Source organism: Rattus norvegicus, chromosome 13, assembly GCF_021556685.1.
Source record: "Rattus norvegicus strain SHRSP/BbbUtx chromosome 13, alternate assembly SHRSP_T2T, whole genome shotgun sequence".
Lineage (NCBI taxonomy): Eukaryota > Metazoa > Chordata > Mammalia > Rodentia > Muridae > Rattus > Rattus norvegicus.
The window spans coordinates 53,055,492-53,083,164 of NC_141546.1; the positions used below are offsets into that span (position 1 = coordinate 53,055,492).

General features: G+C 42.0%; 1 long non-coding RNA gene across 2 annotated transcripts; it reads left to right on the top strand.

The window, feature by feature from the left end:
- On the top strand, positions 1-27,163 carry LOC120096262 (uncharacterized). 2 transcript variants are annotated; one of them, XR_015635999.1, is made up of 4 exons: positions 1-998; positions 4,354-4,551; positions 4,961-5,010; positions 26,703-27,163. It is a non-coding gene; the product is annotated as an uncharacterized LOC120096262 (long non-coding RNA). The 2 variants fall into 2 exon arrangements; XR_015635998.1 differs by lacking the exon at positions 4,961-5,010 and having other exon boundaries at positions 10-998.
- The last annotated feature ends 510 nt before the right edge of the window (positions 27,164-27,673 follow it).

The following is a 27,673-nucleotide window of genomic DNA, read 5'->3' on the forward strand; positions in this document are numbered from 1 at the left end:
GCCCCCGGAAGCTATAGGCTCGCTCAGTTGATGAGGCTCACGTCTGCAGGGAAACCCTGCTTCTGTTGATGCTTCAGTAGCCTTAATTGTCTTCGCCATTCAAGGTAGTTTGTGTTACTGTGGCTCTATAAGATCAAGAAGTAAATACGAACCAACAGAAGTGACAACCTCGGGAAAACGTTATTACTTGGAAATAGAGCCAAAAATACCTTTGCCTGACTCCTGAGATTAGATCTGAAGGGACAATGTTTTGATAAGAAAAATGGCAAGATGCAGAGAGACAGAGAGAAGGTACAAAGAAAGAAAGCCACCCAGAATAGAGTGGCAAAGGAGGTTGAAGAAGTGAGATTCAAAAATAATTTTCTTTTCCATACTGATATATAGCTACTGATATAGGGTAGCTAAGAAAACTTACAGAGATTTCAAGGAAAACACCATCTCTGGGAAAGTTTTTCTTTGATCATTTGACCGCTTTTGAATAAAAATCCCCGGACACCAGCAACTCAAAAGTTCAGAAGATCAAAACCTGACAGGGATCAAAATTTCAATCGATACTCAAAGAAAAGTTTACAGATAGGGGACTGGGTCAAAACAAAGAATACAAAATGTGCAGTCACTAGCTTAAGACTCTGGCCTTACACTCTTAACTACCAGGAGGTTTGTTGCCTGTTGAGAGTCCTTGATGGGGACAGGACAGACTCTGTTCTGTTTCCTGTTACCAGGCTCATAAAAACCGGACTGGGTATACATTCCTAATACCCACTTCACTTAGCACCTGAAGTCAGTACAGGTCAGCTATGCTACCTCCTTAGAAGAGACTTTTCTACGTGCCCAAGATCATATATTTTACTGTTTGACTTGGAGGAAAGGTGTTATGCCTATGGTGTGAAGTCAGAAGACTGAGTGAGGTGACACATGCCACTGCAGTTAAAATACGTGCTGAAGACAAATCCTCTTCCTGTTTATCATACCTCTCTGAACTGTTTATTGGATTTCAGGCAAGTCACATGTGTTTCTATTTCTCATTTTCCTCCTCTGCATATAAAATGATATTTAATGTCTACCTGATAGGCATAGATATTAAATACACGTATACAGCCAGTATAATTACGGGGTTATAGCAGTTGTCTGCACTGGGCCTGCACCATGAGGAAACAGTAATAATCAGTCATAGATGCAGGAGGATTTCAAGGGGGCATAGCCTTCTTGATGAAGTTTGGCCACTGAGGGATGCCATGAGGGGGTCATTGTCTTCCGTTGTGTACACTATAGTGAACCTGCCAGACTCTAGTGGATGATTCACATGTATGGTTACACAGATGGCTCTGGTTCAACTAGTGGATCAGAAAACAAAGACATGGTCATGAGTCAGAAGAGGGATTTACAAGGGGCAAGCCCGTGTACAAACTACTTAAAGTTAAACAAAAAGCAAAGGTAACTTGCTTGGCAAAACCTCCGGCTTCCTGTGAAAATATTAATATTGCAGTCATTAATGCACAGATTCAAATGGGAGCACCTACTTTTTAGTTTTGTTTGCTGATACCTTCAAAGTCCTTAGAATTTCCATAATGCCACACTTAAGATGCATTTTTAATTATAGTTCTCTTTGTGACAGGTGTGAAATTGTAATAGCTAATTTGCTTATTTCTCTTGATACAATGCATATGATCTGAACACGGAAAAATAGTGTTAAAAGCCTTAACAATAACTTTTGGCGTTTTGACAACCTGAGAGAAATTTCTATTTGTATTCATTTAGAGTTTAAGAAAAATGAGAGAATTACTTTTTAAATGATACATTCTGTTTGGGGGCATTTGTGTGTGTGTGTGTGTGTGTGTGTGTGTGTGTGTGTGTGTGTGTGTGTGTGTTATGTGTGTGTGTGTGTGTGTGTATGTGTGGTATGTGTATGTGTGGGGTGTGTGTGTGTAGTGTGTGTGTGTATGTGGTATGTGTGTGTATGTGTGGTGTGTGTTATGTGTGTGTGTGCGGTATGTGTGTGTATGTGTGGTGTGTGTGTGTGTGTGTGTAGTATGTGTGTGTATGTGGTGTGTGTGTGTGTTTGTGTTTGTGTGGTGTGTGTGTGTGTGTGCGAGTTAGATAGGGGCTACACTTTTTAAAAGGAGTTGAGAATGAAGTTCAGCTGTAGAGCCCTTGACTAGGGTTGATTACCAACTCCACAAATAATAGATCACAAAAAAGCAAGGAAACATGTTTTTCCCCTAGAGCAGTGGTTCTCAATCTTCCTAAAGCCGTGACCCTTTAATATAATTCTTTGTGTTATGGTGACCCCAATTATACAATTATTTTCTTTGCTACTTTATAGCTGTAACTTTGCCACTGTTGTGAATTATGATGTAAGTATTTGTGTTTTCTGGTGGTTTTAGGTGACCCCCATGAAAGGGTCAGTCAACTCCCAAGGGGGTCTGAACCCACAGGTTGAGAACCACTTCCGTAGCACATCTTGCATGGTTTTATTAACCATACTTTTTGGTCCCTAAGATTTTTTTCTAGCCTTGAACTCTAAAGTAGTGAATTTGTATGGCAGTAAGCCATGGGGCATGTTGGTAACATGTTACAATGGCCATAAGAAACAAATACAATGTTAATGTGAGTTTTAAAATTCAGTTCTTTTAATATGCATGCTTATTTCTTAATAAAATCTCAACCTTTTTCTAGTACAGTTTTACTTTTAAATCAATGATGGCTAAGCTGTTGCACTTAAAATTGTACCATGCAATATCAAGACAAAAGGTCAATTTCAACTAAGTACTTCTGTGAGATATTTCATAAACACAACATTTATTTCAGTGACAGCATGGCTTTTTTTTAAAAGCATTTTTTTCTTTCCAACAAATAAATGTTCCCACTTCCTCTTTTTATTTAGTTTGAATACATATTGTAATTATGTTTCTTGTTTGCTGTAATAAAACAATGACCAAAAACAACCTATGGGAAGAAAAGATTTACTCCTTCTTACAGCGTAATTCTATCACAAAGGGAAGTGAGGGCAGGAACTCAGGGTGGAAAGTCAGAGATAGAAACTGAAGCAGGTGCCACAGAGAAAAACTGCTTACTGCTTCCCATCCCAAGACTTGTTCAGCCCACTTTCTTATACAATCCAGGACCAGCTGCCATGGGTGTCACCACCCACAGTGGGCTGCACTCTCCCACATCAATCAAAATGAAGAAAATGTCCCCACGGGCTTGCCTACAGACCAATCTAATGGGGACACTTTCTCACTGGAGGTTTCCTCTTCCCAGATAACCGTAGTTTCTGCAAACAAAAGCAAAAAAAAATGTGGATAGCTTGATTTGTATTCTGAGTTTGTTAGGGTCTGAGAAATGCTGAAGGAAAACCCCAGACTCAGTATGAAGGCAAAGAGAATTTATTCTGTAGAAACAGCCACCGTGCAGGAGTCAACCAAAAGACGGTATCAACTTGAGGAGCTCAAAGGCCCCCTTTTTACAGGGGCTACGAGAATTTTCCAGGAGGGTTAGGTAACTTCTATTGGTTGCGGCAAAACAGTGACATTACTATAGTTTTGATTGGTTGCTATATTAGTTTCATTATCTTTAGTGAGACCTTGAAGAATTTTGTAGACCAGCTCAGTTCTGGCTTTGTTATCTCCTCCAGCTAAGGTGTCCCAGGAGCTGTCTCAGCTCCAGACGTACCCTCCTAAGTCAGGCCATCACTGATCTATGGTCCATTGTCAGTGGCTCCCTCTGAGGAGCCCAGTTTGCTTCCTGGGGAACTGAACATTTTTACTCCCAAGGCTTTTGAACCTCTCAAGTTGACACTTGCATTTTTGAACATAGCAATATCAATAAGAGGAGCTCTTTTTTACTAAAGTCAGGGGTCTAGTAATTCTTGGGCTCTTCTTTTATTTCTAAAATGTTGCCTAATAAGTGAATTAGTAGGAACAGCCCATAGAAAGCATTTAGATTATAAAAGTCACTATTTCATTAATACCCTTGGCTTTTGTTAAAAATTATAATGCTCCCGACTTCCCCTCTCTTGCTAACCTATTGAAAGATCCTTACTCATTCTATATTCTTACAATTTTTTATTTTTAAAAAGTTCTCTAATGTATGTATGTATGTATGTATGTATGTATGTATGTATATGTGTGTGTGTTTAATATATAAACAGGCATACACAATCACTCCCTTGTAGTGTTTCCAATATTCTTAATTGTACTGGAAACACTAAATTTCATCAGCTATGTAGAGAAAGGATATGAAAATGAATAAAGCACAGAAACTCTGAGTGTTCTCTGGGCTTCATCTTTCTCTGTTCTCCTTAAACAATTGCATGTATGTCTTGTAACCTATCATACTTCCTGTTCAACACAGAACACAGCTCTCTCCACCCCAACCCAGTAAAGAGACCTGCAGCAGGTGAGTTAGAACCTCAAATGAGAAAGCCGAAGAGTCAACTGAAAGACCAGGAAATACTTGATTGCTAGCATGCATCTCCCTAAATTGGAATACAGCCACAAACCCTCGGGGCGAAATCCCCAACCCCCACAGCAGCAGCCGGACAGCATCTGGGTAAGGATTATGTGATTCTCGGGTTTTGTGTTGAAATTAATTTCCATGAAGTAAGATCCTCTTGGGGGACTCTGTGGCAAAATGCACAAACCAACAAGCATTCATTTAATGTGACTTTCTAGAAGTGGAAACACTGTATTCTTTTCTGGACATAGTAAACAAAAAATAATTAAACTTTGTCCCCAATAGGACGTGTTCTAATCCTACAGAATCATCAGTTCTAGATAAAAACCTACCTAGTACACACACGAAGAACTGAAAACCCCGTTAAAGACAAAAGTAGGAAGTTACTGCATTCACGAATGCATAGTTTCATAAGAGAACTGTAGAAAGCAACCGGTATATTTAGTTTATGATTCTTACACATCCACATTGGTAGGTAATATTTGACATTTCTCTCCCCTCCCAGGATTGCAGTCTTACCCTCACTGTGGGATGACCAGAGGTAAACTCTGCAAGGTACTGTGTGTGGCAGCTCAGAGCTCTGAGACCCTAGACAGGCTGTTGCAGGCGCCCTTTGTCAACATACTTGTCTTGGTCAGAAGTAACAGGAGAGGACAGTGTATCAGGGTTAATTGCTAGGAAGAAAATGTGTGAATTCAAGGGAATATAAATAGGTTAGCAAGAGAGGGAAAGTTGGGAGCAGAAACTCTAGAATATTTACTTGCTTTGAACTGAGAGAGAAGGGGAGCCAAGTCCTCAAGGAAACTAACGTTTCAGTAACACTTGCTTTTTAAAATCCCGCATTCCTACTTGCTTTTCTAAAGGCTGCCTCGCCGCGTCAAACTTTCTAAAATATGAAAGAAAGATATGTGCACATGAGGTCAACCCAAAACCATCAGCACGGTGATCCAGAATCTAGCCAGCTTCTTGCTATCAGAAGGCTGCCATAGGGGGATATAAAGTCTCTGAGAGAGGTTTCCACAAAAGACAGATGATCAAATCGTGAAAGAAGAATTCAAGCTAGAGAGTAAAAGGAAAAAAGGAAGTTGGAATGCCCAGGCGTTTGTGAGATACTGGGGACTTAGTTTATGTTGGTGTTGAAGGAATTCTAAAGGTCCAATATATCTTGTCTGGCGCAGTGATTGTCATGGTGGCTCGAAAGGAGAATTGACCTTCCTTCTACAAAAGGAAGTGGTAGATGTTCATCCTTTGGAAACTTGTGAGATATAGGGTGGTAGTGCAGGAATGTAGCCAGAAGCTACCATTGTTCTGTCCACGGGCATGCTGGGAATTATACCATTCTGCAAGGACAGAGAGAGTGTCAGCACTCTCTACTGTTCACTGCTCTCTCCACAGGCAGTCACGTGAGCCCACTCTTTAAAGTGTATGTGTGGTGGGAATTTGTGACTGTATAATGTGTGTATGTGAGTGTGTGCTAGTATGTAAATGTATGTGATGTGTACGCGAGTGTACATGATATGTGTATGAGTATGTGTATTTTCCCCCAGTTTTTCTATGACATTTTCATACATGTGTATAACCAATTTCAGTCACTTGCCCCACTTCCCCTGCCCCATTCCCGCTGCCACCACCCTGAAAACCTTCTAATGAATCTCTTTACTCTTCTCTTGTCTTCCATTTGTCTGTGGCCCTTAGAACTTAGACAAATTGCTTTCATGAGCTTTGGTGAAGGGTAATTCACTGGAGCATGGACAGCTTGTCAGTGCTTCTCCAGTGAAGAAGGAGATGCCCCTTCCTCTAACAACCATTAGCCACCAATATTCCCTCAAAGGCCGATGCGGTCTCCATGAAGAAATTCTGACTGGCCCAGTCTCTTACAAGCCCTTTGTAGTGAGTCCATGAGTATAAAGCGGTGTCACACCTAATCGTCATCTTTGTTGCTTATTTCCCATCTCTCACACTCTCTCTGCTCCCTCTTCAGTGATGTTCTCTGAGCCACACACAGTCAAGAGAAATTCTAAGTTCCTCCCTGAACCCCAATCGGCTGTTCCGGAAATGATCTCTTGACTTCCTCGTCTTATGCCCATTGCTTTCTTTTTCAGGGAGTTAAGAGTAGACCTGAAAATGTCAAACATACTGTGTGTGTTGTGGATGGAAGTTTGTTCCATACACTTGTCCATAAGTAACTCAGCTCTTTCGTCATTAGGAGGCTACGACTTTTTAGAGCACAAGTGCCATGTAAGTTGAGCTCCTCTTAAGTAGTGGACCAGTGTATAACTTAGGTTAACTTTGTGGCAATTAGAAAAGAGGAAGGGGCCTAGAGAGAAGGCTCAGTGAGTAAGAATGCCTGCTGTTCTTTCAGAAGGTTTGAATTCAGTCCCAGTGCCCAGTGCCCAGGTTGGGACAGATACCTACACACATGATATAATTTCATACAAACATAGACAGAACACATAAACAAAAATAAAAATAAATAGAAGAAAGCAGAAAAAAGTACTTAATTTTTTTTAATCTTTTAGCTTAGGTATTAATACTATGAAGAGCATAGAGATTAATACAAGAGCTAATGTTCACACTGGCGTATAGCCAAGTCACCTCCACTTAGCTCTAGCCTAGAACATTTTCAGTACTCCAGAAGACTTCTACATCATTCTCCCAGTCATTCCTCCCTCCACAGAGATTCTCTCCCTCTTTTCTGCTCCCTCTCCCTCCCCTCTCTCCCTCCCACCTTGAATTAAAGCTTCATATCCTTTAGCTTCCCAGGACTGGAACTATACAGCACGCACTTTCTTGTGCCTGCCTTCATTTTCTCAACTATTGTCTAAAGGATTCATCTCTGTGGCATATGGAAGTGTTTATTCTTTACACTGTTTGACACAGAGAAGTTTATTTACACAGATTCCTTTTGGTGGGATTTTTAATTGTTTCTGGGTTTTGACTCTTATGAATGGGTATGAGCTTCACGCTTATTTGGTGTTCTCTGAGCACAATTAACTAGTAGTCTTTTTATGCTGTAGGAGGCTGTACAGGCTTTGGTTTAGCCAATACTGCCAAAGATGCCTTCCTTAGTATGCATTTCAAATTACAGTCTTGCCCAAAATGTATGAAAACTACAGTTAGAGACCTTTCACAACCAGCAGTGTTATAGTTTAGATGTCAAATGTCCCCAAAAGGCCTTGTGTTAAAGGTTTGACCACCAGGGAATGGGGAAGTGGTGGGGCCTTTAAAAGGTGAGGGCCTGTAGACAGAAGTAGGATCAGAACACGAGAGCCCAGCCCCTTCCCTTCTGTACGTTTGTTTCTAGGCCTCTGTAAGGTGGGTGCCTTTACTTAGCCACGTGCTCCCTGTTGCTGGTTTTCCCTCCCCACTGGTGAAACTGACATCCTAACCTCTGCAACAGTCAATCGAAGTAAACCCAGCATCCTTTTAAGCTTTCGTAGGTGTTTGTCCCTGTAACTCGAAGCTCACTAACACCCTTGGTATACTTAATAGGCATATAGCATGGGTTTTGTGACTTCTTTCTTTTTTTTTTTTTTGTTTCTTTTTTTTTCTTTTTTTTTAATTTATTTAATACTTAATAATAATTCTTTGGTTTCCGGGCAAACATCCCCCTCCCCCCTCCACTTCCTTATGGGTGTTCCCCTCCCAACCCTCCCCCCATTGCCGCCCTCCCCCCAACAGTCTAGTTCACTGGGGGTTCAGTCTTAGCAGGACCCAGGGCTTCCCCTTCCACTGGTACTCTTACTAGGATATTCATTGCTACCTATGAGGTCAGAGTCCAGGGTCAGTCCATGTATAGTCTTTAGGTAGTGGCTTAGTCCCTGGAAGCTCTGGTTGCTTGGCATTGTTGTACATATGGGGTCTCGAGCCCCTTCAAGCTCTTCCAGTTCTTTCTCTGATTCCTTCAACGGGGGTCCTATTCTCAATTCAGTGGTTTGCTGCTGGCATTTGCCTCTGTGTTTGCTGTATTCTGGCTGTGTCTCTCAGGAGCGATCTACATCCAGCTCCTGTCGGTCTGCACTTCTTTGCTTCATCCATCTTGTCTAATTGGGTGGCTGTATATGTATGGGCCACATGTGGGGCAGGCTCTGAATGGGTGTTCCTTCTGTCTCTGTTTTAATCTTTGCCTCTCTCTTCCCTGCCGAGGGTATTCTTGTTCCCCTTTTAGAGAAGGAGTGAAGCATTCACATTTTGATCACCCATCTTGAGTTTCATTTGTTCTAGGCATCTAGGGTAATTCAAGCATTTGGGCTAATAGCCACTTATCAGTGAGTGCATACCATGTATGTCTTTCTGTGATTGGGTTAGCTCACTCAGGATGATATTTTCCAGTACCAACCATTTGCCTACGAATTTCATAAAGCCGTTGTTTTTGATAGCTGAGTAATATTCCATTGTGTAGATGTACCACATTTTCTGTATCCATTCCTCTGTTGAAGGGCATCTGGGTTCTTTCCAGCTTGTGGCTATTATAAATAAGGCTGCGATGAACATAGTGGAGCACGTGTCTTTTTTATATGTTGGGGCATCTTTTGGGTATATGCCAAAGAGAGGTATAGCTGGATCCTCATGCAGTTCAATGTCCAATTTTCTGACCCACCTTCCCATTTGTCGATTCTTGATCTTAGAGCATAAGCCATTGAAATTTTTTCCAGTGCCCATGTGTTCCAGATGCTTCCCTAGTTTTTCTTCTATTAGTTTGAGTGTGTCTGGTTTGATGTGGAGGTCCTTGATCCACTTGGACTTAAGCTTTGTACAGGGTGATAAGGATGGATCGATCTGCATTCTTCTACATGTTGACCTCCAGTTGAACCAGCACCATTTGCTGAAAATGCTATCCTTTTTCCATTGGATGGTTTTGGCTCCTTGGTCAAAAATCAAGTGACCATAGATGTGTGGGTTCATTTCTGGGTCTTCAATTCTATTCTATTGGTCTATCTGTCTGTCTCTGTACCAATACCATGCAGTTTTTAATCACTATTTCTCTGTAATACTGCTTGAGTTCAGGGATAGTGATTCCCCCTGAAGTCCTTTTATTGTTGAGGATAGTTTTAGCTATCCTGGGTTTTTTGTTATTCCAGATGAATTTGCAAATTGTTCTGTCTAACTCTTTGAAGAATTGGATTGGTATTTTGATGGGGATTGCATTGAATCTGTAGATCGCTTTTGGTAAAATGGCCATTTTACTATATTAATCCTGCCAATCCATGAGCATGGGAGATCTTTCCATCTTCTGAGGTCTTCTTCAATTTCTTTCTTCAGTGTCTTGAAGTTCTTATTGTACACATCTTTTACTTGCTTGGTTAAAGTCACACCGAGGTACTTCGTATTATTTGGGTCTATTATGAAGGGTGTCGTTTCCCTAATTTCTTTCTTGGCTAGTTTCTCTTTTGTGTAGAGGAAGGCAACTGATTTATTTGAGTTAATTTTATACCCAGCCACTTTGCTGAAGTTGTTTATCAGCTTTAGTAGTTCTCTGGTGGAACTTTTGGGATCACTTAAATAAACTATCATATCATCTGCAAAAAGTGATATTTTGACTTCTTCTTTTCCAATCTGTATCCCCTTGACCTCCTTTTGTTGTCTGATTGCTCTGGCTAGAACTTCAAGAACTATACTGAATAAGTAGGGAGAGAGTGGGCAGCCTTGTCTAGTCCCTGATTTTAGTGGGATTGCTTCAAGTTTCTCTCCATTTAGTTTAATGTTAGCAACTGGTTTGCTGTATATGGCTTTTATTATGTTTAGGTATGGGCTTTGATTTCCTATTCTTTCCAGGACTTTTATCATGAAGGGGTGTTGAATTTTGTCAAATGCTTTCTCAGCATCTAATGAAATGATTATGTGGTTTGGTTCTTTCAGTTTGTTTATATAATGGAACACGTTGATGGTTTTCCGTATATTAAACCATCCCTGCATGCCTGGGATGAAGCCTACTTGATCATGGTGGATGATTGTTTTGATGTGCTCTTGGATTCGGTTTGCCAGAATTTTATTGAGTATTTTTGTGTCGATATTCATACGGGAAATTGGTCTGAAGTTCTCTTTCTTTGTTGGGTCTTTGTGTGGTTTAGGTATAAGAGTAATTGTGGCTTCATAGAAGGAATTCAGGAGTGATCCATCTGTTTCAATTTTGTGGAATACTTTGGATAATATTGGTATGAGGTCTCCTATGAAGGTTTGATAGAAATCTGCACTAAACCCATCTGGACCTGGGCTCTTTTTGGTTGGGAGACCTTTAATGACTGCTTCTATTTCCTTAGGAGTTATGGGGTTGTTTAACTGGTTTATCTGTTCCTGATTTAACTTCGGTACCTGGTATTTGTCTAGGAAATTGTCCATTTCCTGTAGATTTTCAAGTTTTGTTGAATATAGGCTTTTATAGTAAAATCTGATGATTTTTTGAATTTCCTCTGAATCTGTAGTTATGTCTCCCTTTTCATTTCTGATTTTGTTAATTTGGACACACTCTCTGTGTCCTCTCGTTAGTCTGGCTAAGGGTTTATCTATCTTGTTGATTTTCTCAAAGAACCAACTTTTGGTTCTGTTGATTCTTTCTATGGTCCTTTTTGTTTCTACTTGGTTGATTTCAGCTCTCAGTTTGATTATTTCCTGCCTTCTACTCCTCCTGGGCGTATTTGCTTCTTTTTGCTCTAGAGCTTTTAGGTGTGCTGTCAAGCTGCTGACATATGCTCTTTCCTGTTTCTTTCTGCAGGCACTCAGCGCTATGAGTTTTCCTCTTAGCACAGCTTTCATTGTGTCCCATAAGTTTGGGTATGTTGTACCTTCATTTTCATTAAATTCTAAAAAGTTTTTAATTTCTTTCTTTATTTCTTCCTTGACTAGGTTATCATTGAGTAGAGCATTGTTCGATTTCCACGTATATGTGGGCATTCTTCCCTTATTGTTATTGAAGACCAGTTTTAGGCCGCGGTGGTCTGATAGCACGCATGGGATTATTTCTATCTTTCTGTCCCTGTTGTGGCCCGTTTTTTGACCAACTATATGGTCAATTTTGGAGAAAGTACCATGAGGAGCTGAGAAGAAGGTATATCCTTTTGCTTTAGGATAGAATGTTCTATAAATATCTGTTAAGTCCATTTGGCTCATGACTTCTCTTAGTCTGTCTACGTCTCTGTTTAATTTCTGTTTCCATGACCTGTCCATTGATGAGAGTGGGGTGTTGAAATCTCCCACTATTATTGTGTGAGGTGCAATGTGTGTTTTGAGCTTTAGTAAGGTTTCTTTTACGTATATAGTTGCCCTTGTATTTGGGGCATAGATATTTAGGATTGAGAGTTCATCTTGGTGGATTTTTCCTTTGATGAATATGAAGTGTCCTTCCTTATCTTTTTTGATGACTTTTAGTTGAAAATTGATTTTATTTGATATTAGAATGGCTACTCCAGCTTGCTTCTTCTGACCATTTGCTTGGAAAGTTGTTTTCCAGCCTTTCACTCTGAGGTAGTGTCTGTCTTTGTCTCTGAGGTGTGTTTCCTGTAGGCAGCAGAATGCAGGGTCCTCGTTGCGTATCCAGTTTGTTAATCTATGTCTTTTTATTGGGTAGTTGAGGCCATTGATGTTGAGAGATATTAAGGAATAGTGATTATTGTTTCCTGTTATATTCATATTTGGATGTGAGGTTATGTTTGTGTGCTTTTCTTCTCTTTGTTTTGTTGCCAAGACGATTAGTTTCTTGCTTCTTCTAGGGTATAGCTTGCCTCCTCATGTTGGGCTTTACCCTTTATTATCCTTTGTAGTGCTGGATTTGTAGAAAGATATTGTGTAAATTTGGTTTTGTCATGGAATATCTTGGTTTCTCCATCTATGTTAATTAAGAGTTTTGCAGGATACAGTAACCTGGGCTGGCATTTGTGGTCTCTTAGGGTCTGTATGACATCTGTCCAGGATCTTCTGGCTTTCATAGTTTCTGGCGAAAAGTCTGGTGTGATTCTGATAGGACTGCCTTTATATGTTACTTGACCTTTTTCCCTTACTGCTTTTAATATTCTTTCTTTATTTTGTGCGTTTGGTGTTTTGACTATTATGTGACGGGAGGTGTTTCTTTTCTGGTCCAATCTATTTGGAGTTCTGTAGGCTTCTTGTATGCCTATGGGTATCTCGTTTTTTACGTTAGGAAAGTTTTCTTCTATGATTTTGTTGAAGATATTTATTGGTCCTTTGAGCTGGGAGTCTTCACTCTCTTCTATACCTATTATCCTTAGGTTTGATCTTCTCATTGAGTCCTGGATTTCCTGTATGTTTTGGACCAGTAGCTTTTTCTAATTTACATTATCTTTGACAGTTGGGTCAATGATTTCTATGGAATCTTCTGCTCCCGAGATTCTCTCTTCCATCTCTTGTATTCTGTTGGTGAAGCTTGTATCTACAGCTCCTTGTCTCTTCTTTTGATTTTCTATATCCAGGGTTGTTTCCATGTGTTCTTTCTTGATTGCTTCTATTTCCATTTTTAATTCCTTCAACTGTTTGATTGTGTTTTCCTGGAATTCTTTCAGGGATTTTTGTGACTCCTCTCTATGGGTTTCTACTTGTTTATTTATGTTTTCCTGGAATTTTTTCAGGCATTTTTGCGATTCCTCTCTGTAGGCTTCTACTTGTTCTCTAAGGGAGTTCTTCACGTCTTTCTTGAAGTCCTCCAGCATCATGATCAAATATGATTTTGAAACTAGATCTTGCTTTTCTGGTGTGTTTGGATATTCCATGTTTGTTTTGGTGGGAGAATTGGTGTCCGATGGTGCCCTGTAGTCTTGGTTTCTGTTGCTTGGGTTCCTGCGCTTGCCTCTCGCCATCAGATTATCTCTAGTGTTACTTTGTTCTGCTATTTCTGACAGTGGCTAGACTGTCCTATAAGGCTGTGTGTCAGGAGTGCTGTAGACCTGTTTTCCTGTTTTCTTTCAGCCAGTTATGGGGACAGAGTGTTCTGCTTTCGGGCGTGTAGTTTTTCTTCTCTACAGGTCTTCAGCTGTTCCTGTGGGCCTGTGTCTTGAGTTCACCAGGCAGGTCACTTGCATCAGAAAAGTGTGTCTTACCTGTGGTCCCGAGGCTCAAGTTTGCTTGCGGGATGCTGCCCACGAGCTCTCTGCGGCGGCAGCAACCAGGAGGATGTGCGCCGCCCTTTCCGGAAGCTTCCGTGCACTAGGGTTCCAGATGGCGTTTGGTGTTTTCCTCTGGCGTCCGAGATGTGTGTGCAGAGTGCAGTCTCTTCTGGTTTCCCAGGCGTGTCTGCCTCTCTGAAGGTTTAGCTCTCTCTCCCACGGGATTTGGGTGCAGAGAACTGTTTATCCTGTCTGTTTCCTTCAGGTTCCGGCGGTGTCTCAGGCACAGGGGTCCTGCCGCTCCTGGGCCCTCCCCTACGGGAACCCAGAGGCCTTATACAGTTTCCTCTTGGGCCAGGGATGTGGGCAGGGGTGGGCAGTGTTGGTGGTCTCCTCCGATCTGCAGCTTCGGGAGTGCGCACCTGACCAGGCGGTTGGGTCTCTCTCTCACCGGGTCTGGGAGCAGAGAGCTGCTGCGGGCTGGGGTCCGCGGGTGTGGGACTTCCGGTAAACACAGGAAGTTCCCGGTCCTAGAGGTATTTTGCCTCTGTGTGTCCTGAGTTCACCAGGCAGGTTTCTTGCAGCGGAAAAGTTGGTCTTACTTGTGGTTCCGAGGCTCAAGTTTGCTCGTGGGGTACTGCCTAAGTCCTCTCCGTGGCAGCAGCAACCGGGAAGATCTGCGCCGCTCTTTCCGGGAGCCTCCGTGCACCAGGGTTCCAGATGGCGTTTGGTGTTTTCCTCTGGCGTCTGGATGTGTGCAGAGTGCAGTCTATTCTGGTTTCCCAGGCGTGTCTGCCTCTCTGTAGGTTTAGCTCTCCCTCCCACGGGATTTGGGTGCAGACAACTGTTTATCCTGTCTGTTTCCTTCAGGTTCCAGCGGTGTCTCAGGCACAGGGGTCCTGCCGCTCCTGGGCGACTTCTTTCTTTTTAAGTTGCATTTTTCATGTGCTTATTATCCATTTGGATATCTATAAGAAGTCCCATTTAAAGGTCTTTTTCACTTTTTGTTTTACTAATTAATGAGACTAAAGTTCTTGAGTGTTTTGAGTCTTGAGTCATTTGTTACGTATAGACTCAGATGTCACATACAAATGTACATGGGTATGTATAGGTGTGTTAGTCATAAATACATATGCATATCAAACACAGGTATGCTATGTCTCCATATACTAGTGACTGTACATGTGTATATCTTCTTCGATCTGTACTTAGACCTATTTTTCAAGCCTTTTATTGAAGGGGAACTCTCAATTTTAATTTTAACTTTCCCTTTCTTGCTGGGTACCTTTTATATTCTCCTTAGAAGTCCTCAATACACCAAATGATTCAGACACTTACTCGTGTCTCCTACTGAAGCTTCACTCTTCTGCTGTCCAGATTTAATGCTGAAAAAATCTCAGTTTATTTTTATCCATGGTAATGAAGTAGGGCAAAGTTCATTTCCTTCCATCTACTTAAGTGTCATCATTAAAAAGAGACTTTCACATTTTCTTTACTGAGCTGCTTTAACATGCATATAATCAAGTGACCGTACACATGTGTCAGCACTGGATCCTCCACCTTGGTTGCTTTGGTTTGAGTCAGAAGCATATCTCAACAACTGTAACTAAATTAAAAAACATTGAAAAATAGAACTATAAGTCCTTTCCTGTAGCAAGCCTAGAACTTGCTGTGTAGACAAGGCTAGCCTTAGAATCACATTGGTCTACCTGTCTCTGCCTCTTGGGTCATCATCTTTTTTTATTGGATATTTTTATTTATATTTCAAATGTTATTCTCTTTCCCAATTTCCTGTCCATAAACCCCCTATCCTTTCCCTCCTTCCCCTTCTTCTATGAGGGTATTCCCCCATGTACCCACTGACCCATTCCAACCTCCCCACCCTGATATTCCATTACACTGGGGGGTCAAGCCTGGGCAAGAACCAAGGGCTTCTCCTCCCATTGGTGCACAATAAGGCCATACTCTGCTACATATACAGCTGGAGCCATGGGTCTGTCCATGTGTACTCTTTGGATGGTGGTTTAGTCCCTGGGAGCTCCGGTTGGTTGGTATTGTTGTTCTTATGGGGTTGCAAACCCCTTCAACTTCTTCAATCCTTTCTCTAACTCCTCCAATGGGGACCTCATTCTCAGTTCAGTGGTTGGTTGCAAGCATCTGCCTCTGTATTTGTCATGCTCTGGCAGAGCCTCTCAGGAGACAGCTGTATCAGGCTCCTGTCATCTTGTACTTCTTGGCATGAGCAATATTGTCTGGATTTGGTGGCTGTATGTATATGGACTGGATTCCCAGGTGAGGCAGGCTCTGAATGGCCATTTCTTCAGTTTCTGCTCCAAACTTTGTCTCTGTATTTCTTCCTATGAATATTTTTGTTCCCCCTTGTAAGAAGGACTGAAGCATCCACACTTTGGTCATCCTTCTTCTTGAGCTTCATGTGGTCTGTGGATTGTATCTTGGTTAATCTGAGCTTTTGGGCTAATATCCACTTATCAGTGAGTGCATAGCACTGGGATTGAGTTACCTCACTCAGGATGATATTTTCTAGTTCAATCCATTTGCCTATGAATTTCATGAAGTCATTGTTTTTGATATCTGAGAAGTACTCCATTGTGCAAATGTACCACATTTTCTGCATTCATTCCTCTGTTGAGGGACATCTGGGTTCTTTTCAGCTTCTGCCTACTATAAATAAGGCTGCTATGAACATAGTGGAGCATGTATCCTTGTTATATGTTGAAGTCATCATCTTATTACTATTATTGTTGTTGTTGTTGTTGTTGTTGTTACTATTAATAAGTCCAGCCCTCCATGATCCAACTGTTTACGTGTTGTCACTGTCATTATGTCCCTCTCCCCCCCCCACCTCCCACCTCACCCTACCACTCAAAGACTGGGTTATAACTTCTATGTTCATACTGGGGGGCCTGGAGTCAGGTTCTCACGCTTCTATAGCAAGCATTTTACCCACCAAGGCACCTCCCCAGCCCAGCCTGAAACTTTGTAACTTTACAACTTTGTAACTGTTCTAGATTCTTTGCTATAGACTCAACTTGCCTAATTTCACAAGACGTAGCTTGTTCAAAAATTGGACTACTTTGCATTGAATCTATATGTCACTTTCAGCACAACTAACCTTTTAAGACTATTGCATCTCCCAATAAAAATACATTTCTCCATTTGTCTGGGTTTAAAATTTTCCTTCCCATCATATATTTGTTCAATATAAAATCCTTTAATGTCTTGTTTTTTCGATGTTGCTCCTTGTTGTAAGTGACTATCCTCTGGGCCAAGCAATTGTCATCTTGAGGAATCCTCCTCAGTGCTTCTTTACAAAAGATCATTCCAGTTGAGTTGGTCCATGGATTACAGCCCAGCACAGAGGGGAGGAGTAGAGCATGGGATCCTTGTCTGGTATCCAGCTGTTCTTTGCCACCTGGCAATTCTTCATGTGGCCTCAGGGAGAGGTAATAGAGATCAGGAGACACTGGAAGGGTGCTTCATCTATGTCACTATGAGCAAGTTCTCATTAATTCTGGGTAAGGCTTTTCAGGTGTGGCTAGTTGGAGGAAAAGTGACCACACTACTGTAAGGAAACACTCATCAAAGCTCTGAAAAGAAGCCCAATAATCTCCTTGATTCCCCAGAGTGAATTTGGGTGGAATCCCTACTCCATTGATAACTGGGACCTTGGGAGGAGAGGTAGACTTGGCTTAGTCTCTCCAAAGGAAGGAATTTTAGTAACAACAGGCTAAACAATATTTTTTTAAAAAAAACTCATCCAGTCATTGATTTATCTCCTCATGCATATTGCATAGTAATCTATGTCCAGCAAGGTACCGTTAATTCTCATAGTTGTTTTGTAGATTCTCTTGGATTTTTTAAAGTGCATAATAGTCATCATCTGCGCATAACAGCAGCTCAACTTTTCTGTCCAGTTTCTATTTTTTTTATTTCCCTTCCTCCCTTTTCTCTCATCACATTGGGTAGGAGCCAGAGAGAATAAGGACTAGAAAGAGTTACCATCATCGTTAACTCCAAACCTTTTCCTCATCTTTATATGTAATTGAAGACTTAGTGCCTTTACTACTTCCCATGTATGTCTTAGTATTAGGTGTTAAACCAGTCACCCTTCCAAGCTGCTCTCCGAAGTCTCTTTCATTCCTTTCCCCCAGCTCCCTTTATTCTGCTTAGGTTTCTATGGCTTGGAGCCTGAGGAATACATCATCTCCACTGGAAAATTGCTCTTATGTGTTTGTTATATTTTTATCAGAAAATTATAGATGTAGTTGACTTACTACGTTTATATAAAGCTCCTATCATGTAATTAGTTGAGTTGGTAAAGCAAAATATCACAACAATAGCATAAAGTATGCCAGAAAAAAATCTAAATCTATTCGTCAAGTAAATCTACAATATCCATTTTCATCCATGTCATAAAAACACAAAGAAATGAAGTGGCACTTGTGCATGTAAAGCATTCAAGATTAAATGAAGATGTAGACTTCCTATACTTTGCTGGTTTTGTCAGGTATTAAAGTAATACATGAAAATGCTCTTCTTCATTATTTAATAAGGTAATAACAGGAAATCATGGACCTCATAATGTTTTAGTCAATGACAGCCAGCCTATATCACAGTGGACTCATAAGATCAAATCACTTAGTGACATCATAGCCTCTTGGTTTACGCAAGTGGGCTCTGTGGGGATGCTCACATGATGAGAGAAAACCCTAAGGACATGTTTCTCAGAATACAGTCACTACCCAGTACATGACTGCTATCCAAAATATAGCCAGGGCTGGAAACGATGGCTCGGGGGTTAAGAAGAGGCACCTCTCTCACAGAGGACCCTAGTTCAATTCCTAGAGCCCAAGTCTGGCAGTCTGCGATCACCTGCAACTACAGCTCCAGAGGCTGTGATGTCCTCTTCTTGCTTCCACAGGCACCTATATGCTCATGGCACACATATGCACAGGCTCCTACACAAACACAGAAAACAAGAAATCATTTTAGATGCTGTTCTGTTTTGTTTTGTTTTGTTTTTAATGAGGATATAACTCAATGGTACAACACTTACCTAACATGTATGAGCCCAAGGTTTGGTTTCCATCATCTACGTTCGTTCTCTCTCTCTCTCTCTCTCTCTCTCTCTCTCTCTCTCTCTCTCTCTCTGTCTGTCTTCCTCCCTCCTACTCCCCTCTTTCTCTTGTGTGTACACGCTCGCACGTGTGTGCGCGCACATACACACACACACACACACACACACAAACGAAGGAGGAGGAGTGGGAGAAGTGGGAGGAGGAGGAGGAGGAATAAGTATTGATTTTGAATAGGAGAACAATTCATACTCATAAGGGCAAACTCACCACCCTCCTGCCAGTACTTTTTTGCTTATTTGATTTAATAATAATGCCACAATATTGTCTTTGATAGGAAATTTCTAACAGGCTTCTTCCTAATATAAATATATTCTGGGGGGTGGTTATTGGGCTTTATCATTAAGAGATTATCTCTTTTTATTTTAGTTTAATGAAAACCCAATGGCCTTTTAAATCCTAAGAAAACACCCTTGATTGAGATTGTGGGGTAGGTAATATCTTCTTATATTTTTGGTTGTGAGCCTAGCCTTTTTAACGGCTGAGCCATCTCTCCAGCCCGGTAATATCTTCTTATCTTTGCTAAGTGGGAGGAGGTTCATGGACAAACTGAACGTTATAGAAATGGGTACAGTAAAAAAGAAACATCTGGTAGGTCCTTTACGAGTATACGTGCTTCCTACCCCTCGGTAATCATCCTTACACTTCAGTTTGAGAAACGGATTTGAGTTAGGAAGCACAACAGTAGCTACTTAACTACAGGAGCCTGTTCTCAGCATTATAGATGATGTAAGCCGTACCCTGTCTGGTCCATTTGCCTGGGCTTACGGCTCATCACCTCTCACCCTGCTTCTTACCCTGGAGGTTGAACTTTAAAGCATCAAATCAGAAACACCTTTGCCCTCTGGGTCCCAGCAGGGTTAATCAATGGTAAGTAAGCCTTCATGGGAAAATGTGAGCACATTATTAGTAACCTGCGTCCTTCCTTCCCTGTGTGAGCCCCCTTCAATGCTCTATGCAAATTTTTCCCTCTGGGCTTTGATAACCTTTATCCTTTTTGCTCTAAAGACTGGAGTATTCTACCACTGCTGGCTTCTGCACTGTTCTCTGTGACTTCCCAAAATTGCATTCTGTCACAATGAGTCACTTGGTAAATAAACCCTTCCTGGATTTTATCCCAGTTTGGGAGCACTATCTGCTTCCTGTTTGAAATACTGACACACATTTTGGAGATTAATGTTGCCAGGTTTTCTCAGGAGAATGGTTCCAAGCACGTTCTGGAGGGGGTGTGGCGCTCCCATTTCACATGGATGGGACAGTCTGCTGCACATGCAGATACAGACACAGCTCAGCACATCATAGCCTTCTTATCGAATTCTCCCAGCCACGCCACAGTGACTCAGCACAAGAGCTGTGTAAACCTAGATGACTCCTGGTTACTTTCCCGGTCACATTCTGTAGGAAAGTTCCAGAGATCCCTGAGGGTCCTGGTCCATCCTGTAATGGTGATAGAGATCACAGGTCTCTCTAGGGTAGGGAGCATCTCTTAATTACAGGATAGGCATGCAAGGCCTTGGTGGGTTAAGATAAATAAAAGGAATAATAATCACATTTGAAATTAGTCCTTAGGGGCTGTGGAGATGGCTAAGTGGGTAAGAGTGCTCTCTCTCTCTCTCTCTCTCTCTCTCTCTCTCTCTCTCTGTGTATATATGTATGTATGTATATATGTATGTATATCAAGTGTATGCCTGGTGCTGAGGGAGGTTCAAAGAGGTCATTGGATTTCCCTGGAACTGGAGTTACAGAAGGTTGTAAGCTACCATGCGGCTGCTGGGAACCAATCCTCAGTTCTTCTAACTTCTGACCCTTAACTGCTAAGTCACCTCATCAGCACTCCCTTCCCCGTTGTAGGAGAACTTCCAGGGCAGGCTTTGTTCTCATGACTCTCAACACAAAGCCAGATTGGAGGCGAGCATATGAAACACCATCCACCTGGCCCTTTACGCTGAGGAAAAGGACAGCGGCCCCACTGCTCTTGAAACGCTGACACACGTTTTTGGAGATTAATATGGCTGGATATTCTCAGAGAATAGCTCGAGGTGTGCTCTGGAGGGGGAGGGGGAGCTTACATCGCACATGGCTGAGACAGTCTGCTAAGCTAAGGTGCAGACACAGCTCAACACATCACCTTCCTGTCATATTGTCCCAACCGTACAATGAACCAGCAACCCGAGTGTGGGGATCAACCCAGGGTCCTGGGCATTTGAGAGAAGAATTCTACAACTGGGCTACGTGGCCCAGCCTAGAGAACTCTTACTTCCCTTTGCGAAGCCATTCATTCTGGTCTGCTTGGGAGCTACGTCTCCACATTCCTGGGCAAAATGTTTTAAGCCCCCATTTTCCTCCTTTCAGGAAGCTTCACCTTTGTCCTTTTCCACGTTGTGACCTCTGGTCTTAATAGGAGTCAGGACTATGATCATTAGAACGATACACACCTTAGGCCACTTCCTTACCTGTGCTTAAAGCTAAAAGCTGCCCAAGCCTTAGCTTTCCAGCACTTAGTTTCAGTGTTCCACAGAACTTCTTGTCCCATAATGAAAAGAGCAGTGCCTGCCCCATCCTCCCTCCCCTTGCCCCATGCTACTGAGCATCTCTCTCCCTTTCAACTATTTTCTCTCATGTAATTCCCAGATCCTAATGTTTAATCTTAGGTTTCTTCATTTTAATGCTTCAACATTTCTGCGGTGGGCACTGGGATGACGTATACCTTCAGAAACAAACAGCTCATCCTCAGGTAATCATTTTTTTTGTTGTGACAAACCAGTTTAAGAAAGAGGAGGGAGGAGTTATTTTGCCTGGAAGTTAGTTTAGTCTGAAAGCACCTAGCTCCATTATTTTGGGCCAGAGGCAGGCTGGCCATAATGGCGAAGGGAATGTGTGGAGGAGGTGGAAGGCTGCTGTCTTACATCATGACAGAGGACTAGAGAGCTGAGGATAGACAGGAGCACTCTCAGTGGACCAGTTCCTGAAGCAAGGTCCACCTCCTAAAATTTCCACCACCACCTCCCAAAATAGCACCAAGAGCTAGGAAGAAGAGCTAACAGAGGAGCCTGGGGTTGTTGGGAGGGGGTGAATTTCATATGAAAACCATAGCATCTCCCAACCACAAGCAGTGTGGGTGTCAACAGAGTCAGTCTTCAATTACAGATCCATTCAGAAACTACAAATGACTCAGTCCAGTGAAGCCAGCTTCCAAAGATGTTTCAGTTTCTTTTCTAGTAGTGATTTAAAAAAAAAAAAACAAACAAAAAACCCACTCTGGCAAAAGCAACTTAAGAGAGAAAAGAAAGGGTTCACTTGAATTTCAGGTTTCACTACTCACTGCTGGGAAATTAAGCTGGCATGAACTTAAACTCGCCAGTCACGTGACACTCAAGCTCAGCGCAGGGAGGTGTGAGTTAAGCACTCCTGTTTTCCTCTCTTACAGTTCTTCCCATATGCTTCAGAAGTCCTAAGACTCTGACCTGAACTTCTGTGAAATTGAACACACTACATACTTCCTACATATGGTAGTACGGGGCAAAGAATTTCTATAAGAGTGCAGAATCAAGAGTCTTATTCTGGGCTGGAGAGATGGCTCAGCAGTTAAGGGTACTGGCTGCTCTTCCAGAAGTCATGAGTTCAATTCCCTGCTCCCACATGGTGGCTCACAGCGATCTGTAATGGGATCTGATGTCCTTTTCTGGTGTATGAACAACAGTGTGCTCATATACATAAAATAAATAAGTCTTTTTTAAAAAGGTCTAATTCCAAAAGCCAAAAACCACACCATAAAACAAGCTCATCAAATATAGCAGAGAAATGTCTGACATCTGAGCCTTCCAGTATAGTCATGATCTCCAAAAAGTCCAGGTATCTTCATTCCCCGAGCCCTGCTAACTGAAACGCACACAGCTTGTATCTGTTGCATAGACTGGTGCCGCTGAACATCCGCAGATTTCCTCTGTGGATGTCTCAGGGTCCCAGCATCCTCATCAATACTCAAGGGTCTACAGTGCAGCCTACGCTTCGCATTTACCACTCCTCCTGATGGTCTCGTAGAGCTTCTGTGCATTAGCTCCAGCTTTGCTGTACAGTGTCTGGCCTCAATCTCTAGGTGTCCTTCTGTGTTTCTGTACCAAAATACTCGAGACTGGGTGAGAAAAGTTTTTTTCCTTATAGAAGCTGAAGAAATTCAAGTTCTGGTTGCCACATCCGGCATGGGTTCCATGCTGCATCATGAGATAATGAATGATGTCACCTGGTAGGAGTAGCAGTCAGGGGTAAGGGGTGTATACAGAAGAGATAAAGCACGAGGTCATCTTACTTTATAACAAGCCACTCACTGTACTCAATTCAGTCCCTGAAGAACTGACTCACTCTTGTGGCATGGACCTTAATCCCTGCTGAGGTTAGAGCCCTTTGGTTTAATTATCCCCCTGGAGGTTCCTCCTTCTACAGGGTCCACCATCTTTTGGGTCTGCTATTTGGAGTCTCAGCTTCCAGCACACAAACCCTGTGTAAGTCATAGCACCTTTTCTGAGACCCCATTACAGCTCAAGGTTTCCTTCCTTTCAAAATAACATTCACTCATGAGCTTCCGGAATACTGACCTCCATCTCAGAGCTGGTATCTTGGGCATCTCCCCACCCTGGAAAACCTATTATTGTGGATGTGAGTTTTCTGCATTGTGCTTCACCCATCGTCTGTCCATAAAATGAACTGGTCCCCTCATTTAGTTTTTTTATATTAAAGAAGATATTTTTAATTGTTTGGATGAACCTTAGCAACCTGGTGATGATGACAATGATGGTGGTGACTATGATGATGACGATGACGACAACAGTGACGAATGAGACAAGCAAATTAGAAGCTCTCTATACTCTCATGGAAGTTATCCACATGAGGGCCTTATCATGAGGCCATTCTGTGGCTGTCAAAATACACAATGTTTGTAGTTATTTTTGCCTTAAGCAAATCATTCCCAGAGAGTAATCGTTCCTTTATCTGCCTAGAGTTCAGATCTCCTGGCTGCTACAGCTTTAGGGAATGGAGCTAGAGGTTGAAGCATTAGGTATGACAACTTTTAGTGCTTTTCCTCATCTATCTGGAATGGCTCTTCCCACTGTGGTGCGCTGCTCTCCCTAGACGATCACCCAGGACTGGTTTATTTCATTCCTTAGGGTTGACTGCTCAGGGAGGTTTTCCTATTTATCCCGTTGCCTGTGTTATCAGGAAGAAGCTTCACCTGAGTCCTTTTCATCTAAAAGTGGAGAATTCATCAGTTAAGCAAAGCAAAGTAAGGCACATACTCAAAGACAGAACAAAACAAACCAACCAAACAAAAAAGCTGAAGTGAACCTTCCAGAAAGGATGTAGTCACCAGCACAGTGGGGTCTGTGGTGTGAACTTTTAGGAAGTTTTGTAAACATGTAGGAGCCAGGTGTCATATTTATGGGTAAGGTGACTTTTTTCCCCTTCCCAAATTATAGCAGACTGAGTCATTGTTTAGTGTATTTCTTTGGATGATGCTCTTGAGAAGTCCATGGGCAGGGGTTACTTTAAAACCACAATCAAATGATGTTATAATGAAGGTGAGGGTCATATTACAATACATTCTTAATTCGTGTGTACATGTATCAATTTGGAAAAGCGCCTAGTTACTGATTTCTGATATATCTAGAAGATCTTAACTTCAGCTTCAAGGATGTCAAACACATAGGGTTGTTCTGACTACCTGTATCTGTTTAGATTCAGATCCACCAGGAGTACATGCTGGGTCCCTTATCTCAAAAATAAATAAATAAAATTTCACTTATCTTTAACTGCTTTCTTCTGAAGTACACTCTGATGACTGTGTGAGTCCACTAAACAGTGGCTGGAATTAATTTGTATATTGGTACAAATAATTTCATCGTTCTCAAAAAAGAAATGTTTAGATAAAGTCACATGAAGTAGCCCTGGCTAGTCTTGTACTCTCTAAGACCAGGCTAGCCTCAGACTCACAGAGATCCACCTGCCTTGGTTTCCCAAGTGCTGGGATGGGTTGTGTACACTATCAGACCCAGCTCAGCTTTTCTTGGAAGGCTTTATAAGTTGTGTTTTCTGTTTCTTACAACTGTTCTTTTGAATGATGGCATACACTCTCCTAGTGTCCTGGTCAAATGTTTTAGCAGTATTTGGAAATGAAGGTGGGGCGTGCTTTTTTACTTTCTGTTCCATGTTTAAATAAAAGTCTTCTTTAGCCTTCTACTTCCTTCCATTTTAAAAGTCAATTTGAGGAACAACATGAGTGAGAAGCTCATTTCTTCTACTTCACAGAGAGACTAGTGTCTCTAAATGCTTCAACCCTGAGAGTTAGTGACCAGCATAATTCAGGGTTAGTTATTTAATACCCAATAAGCCCCAGTAAGCAGAGACCAGATGGAAGAGGGTAGGACGTGTGTGTGTGTGTGTGTGTTTGTGTGGTGTGTATTGTGTATGTGTATGTAGATGGTGTGTGTGTGTGTGATATATATTGTGTGTGGTGTGTATGTGTACGGTGTATGTGTGTGTAGATGGTGTGTGTGTGTGTGTGATATATTGTGTGTGGTGTGTATGTGTATGGTGTATGTGTGTGTAGATGGTGTGTGTGTGTGTGTTTGTGTGGTGTGTGTGGTGTGTATTGTGTATGTGTGTGTAGATGGTGTGTGTGTGTGGTATATATTGTGTGTGGTGTGTATGTGTACGGTGTATGTGTGTGTATATGGTGTGTGTGTGTATGTGTGTGTGTGTGAAAGGGGTGTAGGTGTCATAAACATATAGACACAGGAAGGGTAGTCCTTGAACTTTTCCTGCTCTGGAAACCAAAGAGCCACCGTGGGTAAACATGCCACCACAGCGTTCCCCCCTTTCCCTTCACACTGTGCTAGTGCTCTTTGCCAGGGAGAATGAAGCAAGCAAATATCCTCTTCCTCTTGTTTGAAATGCTTGAGTTTTGCATTTAGAATGCATTACTTACTTTCTTCCAAACGGTTTGAGATACAGTCTTTAAAGTTCCACATGGTCCACTGGCAAACAAGTCCTCTCCCTTCCTCTGTCATTTCTCCAACCTACCCCAGTCTGCATTTTGTCCCAAACATCTGACTTGAACCGTTCCTTTTATATTTTTAATTGCTTGAGAATTACATACCTATATCTACTGTGTTTTGATCAAACTCACTCCTATTTAGTCCCCTCTAATTTCTTTCCTATTCCCTCCCACTTTTCCTCCTAACTTCATGTGCTCTTTAAAAAAATCAAACTCCACTGAGTCCACTTAGTGCTGCTAATGTGTGAATGCAGGTAGGGCCATCTATAGAGCATGCGTAGCTTATTAGAGGCTGCGTGCCTTAAGAAAATTGGGTCTCCTTCTGCCAGCAGGCACCAATTGCCCCTCCCTTATTCATCCTGGGACTTGGGCCACCTTAATCCAGTGTGGGTCTTTGGCATTCAGTCACCGTCACATAAGGTCATGAGTGTAAGGAACTTGTCGTATCTAGAAAACAGTGTTTCACTGTAGTTATTCCTTACCTTCACCTTGTATAATCTTTCCATTTCCCCTTTTGTGATAATTCCTCAGCCTTGGGATGAGAGTGAGTGTGATGTAGATGTATGTATTTAAATCTGAGCACTCCATAGTTTTTCTTCTCTGTATTTGTCTCTTTATGGTTCTCTATATTAATCACCATCTACTGTAAAAAGAGGCTTCTCTTATGAGGGTTAAAAGGTACACTCATCCAAACAGTGTAAAGAGAAGAAGTTAGAGGGTAGATTAATATATTATGTCCATTTAGTAGAATGATAGTAAGTTCTCCCTTAAGGCATAGGACCTTCCTAGACATGGGTTTGGAGCCCAGTTAATGGGCATACATTCCATCTTGTAGAGAGGGCTTTGAATCCAATAGGAAAGTGGTTGGTCACTCCTTTAATATTTTCTGGCACTGTTGCCCTCGTGAGCATATCCTGCCTGCCAGTTCCTGTGGTAGTTCTCAGGGTTTACAGCTGGGTAAGACTGACAACTGCTTTTCTCTCCTTGCAGTGTGCTGGTGTGCATAGCACCCTCCAGCGTGATGAAATCGAGCCAGTAGAGCTGAACTTCAGACCAGCACCAGCTTGATTGATTTGTGTATGTTGGGCAGGCTTTTGTGCCACCTGTTTTTGTTTTTGTATTTATTCTATGTGCAGCAAGAAGCCAAAGGGAAGAAAAGGAGCATAGAGTATTTCTTCCCTTTATTCTTTCCTTGGAGTTTTCCAGCTTCTCTCCATCACCAAAGGAGGCTGCTCTTCTCAGGGCGATCACTCTCCATGAGTCTTCCTCCTGGCTGCCCTCTTCTTCTTGTCTTAACATGCAGCTGGGATCCTCTCTTGTTCCCTGACAATTATGACTACTCTGAAACTGTGAAGCAGGATCCATAAATGTGAAAACTCTGAATAGCTGTAAACAGTTCCCAAGCTGGAACTGCTTGGGTCGGAATTAATAAACGACAAGGTTGGAGGAGGCCGATGTGTTCCGATTTGTTATCTTTTTGTTGCCTCTGTGTATATGACTAAGGAATCCATCGAAGTTCTCAGTCCAGACATCTAATGAGCGTGTTTTAATAACTCTTCTCCCACACATGTTTAGCATGTTTAACAAGTAGACTAAGTGTGTCTTCTAATTAGTTGGCACTGGCCGAGCAGTCATCCTTTTACATTAATTTAGACTGATTGATGGGATGAGACCTGAAGGAGAAATATCTACTTATATCTACTTGAGGAAGTGGAGGATTACAATGACAGTTCCTCCACTTGTTTTCTGATACAGTAGCATCTTAGGGGCTGTCCTAGTTAGGGTTTTACTGCTGTGAACAGACACCATGACCAAGGCAACTCTTATAAGGACAACATTTAATCGGGGCTGGCTTACGGGTTCACAGGTTCAGTCCATTATCATCAAGGTGGGAACATGGCAGCATCCAGGCAGGCCTGGTGCAGGAGGAGCTGAGAGTTGTACATCTTCATCTGCCTAAA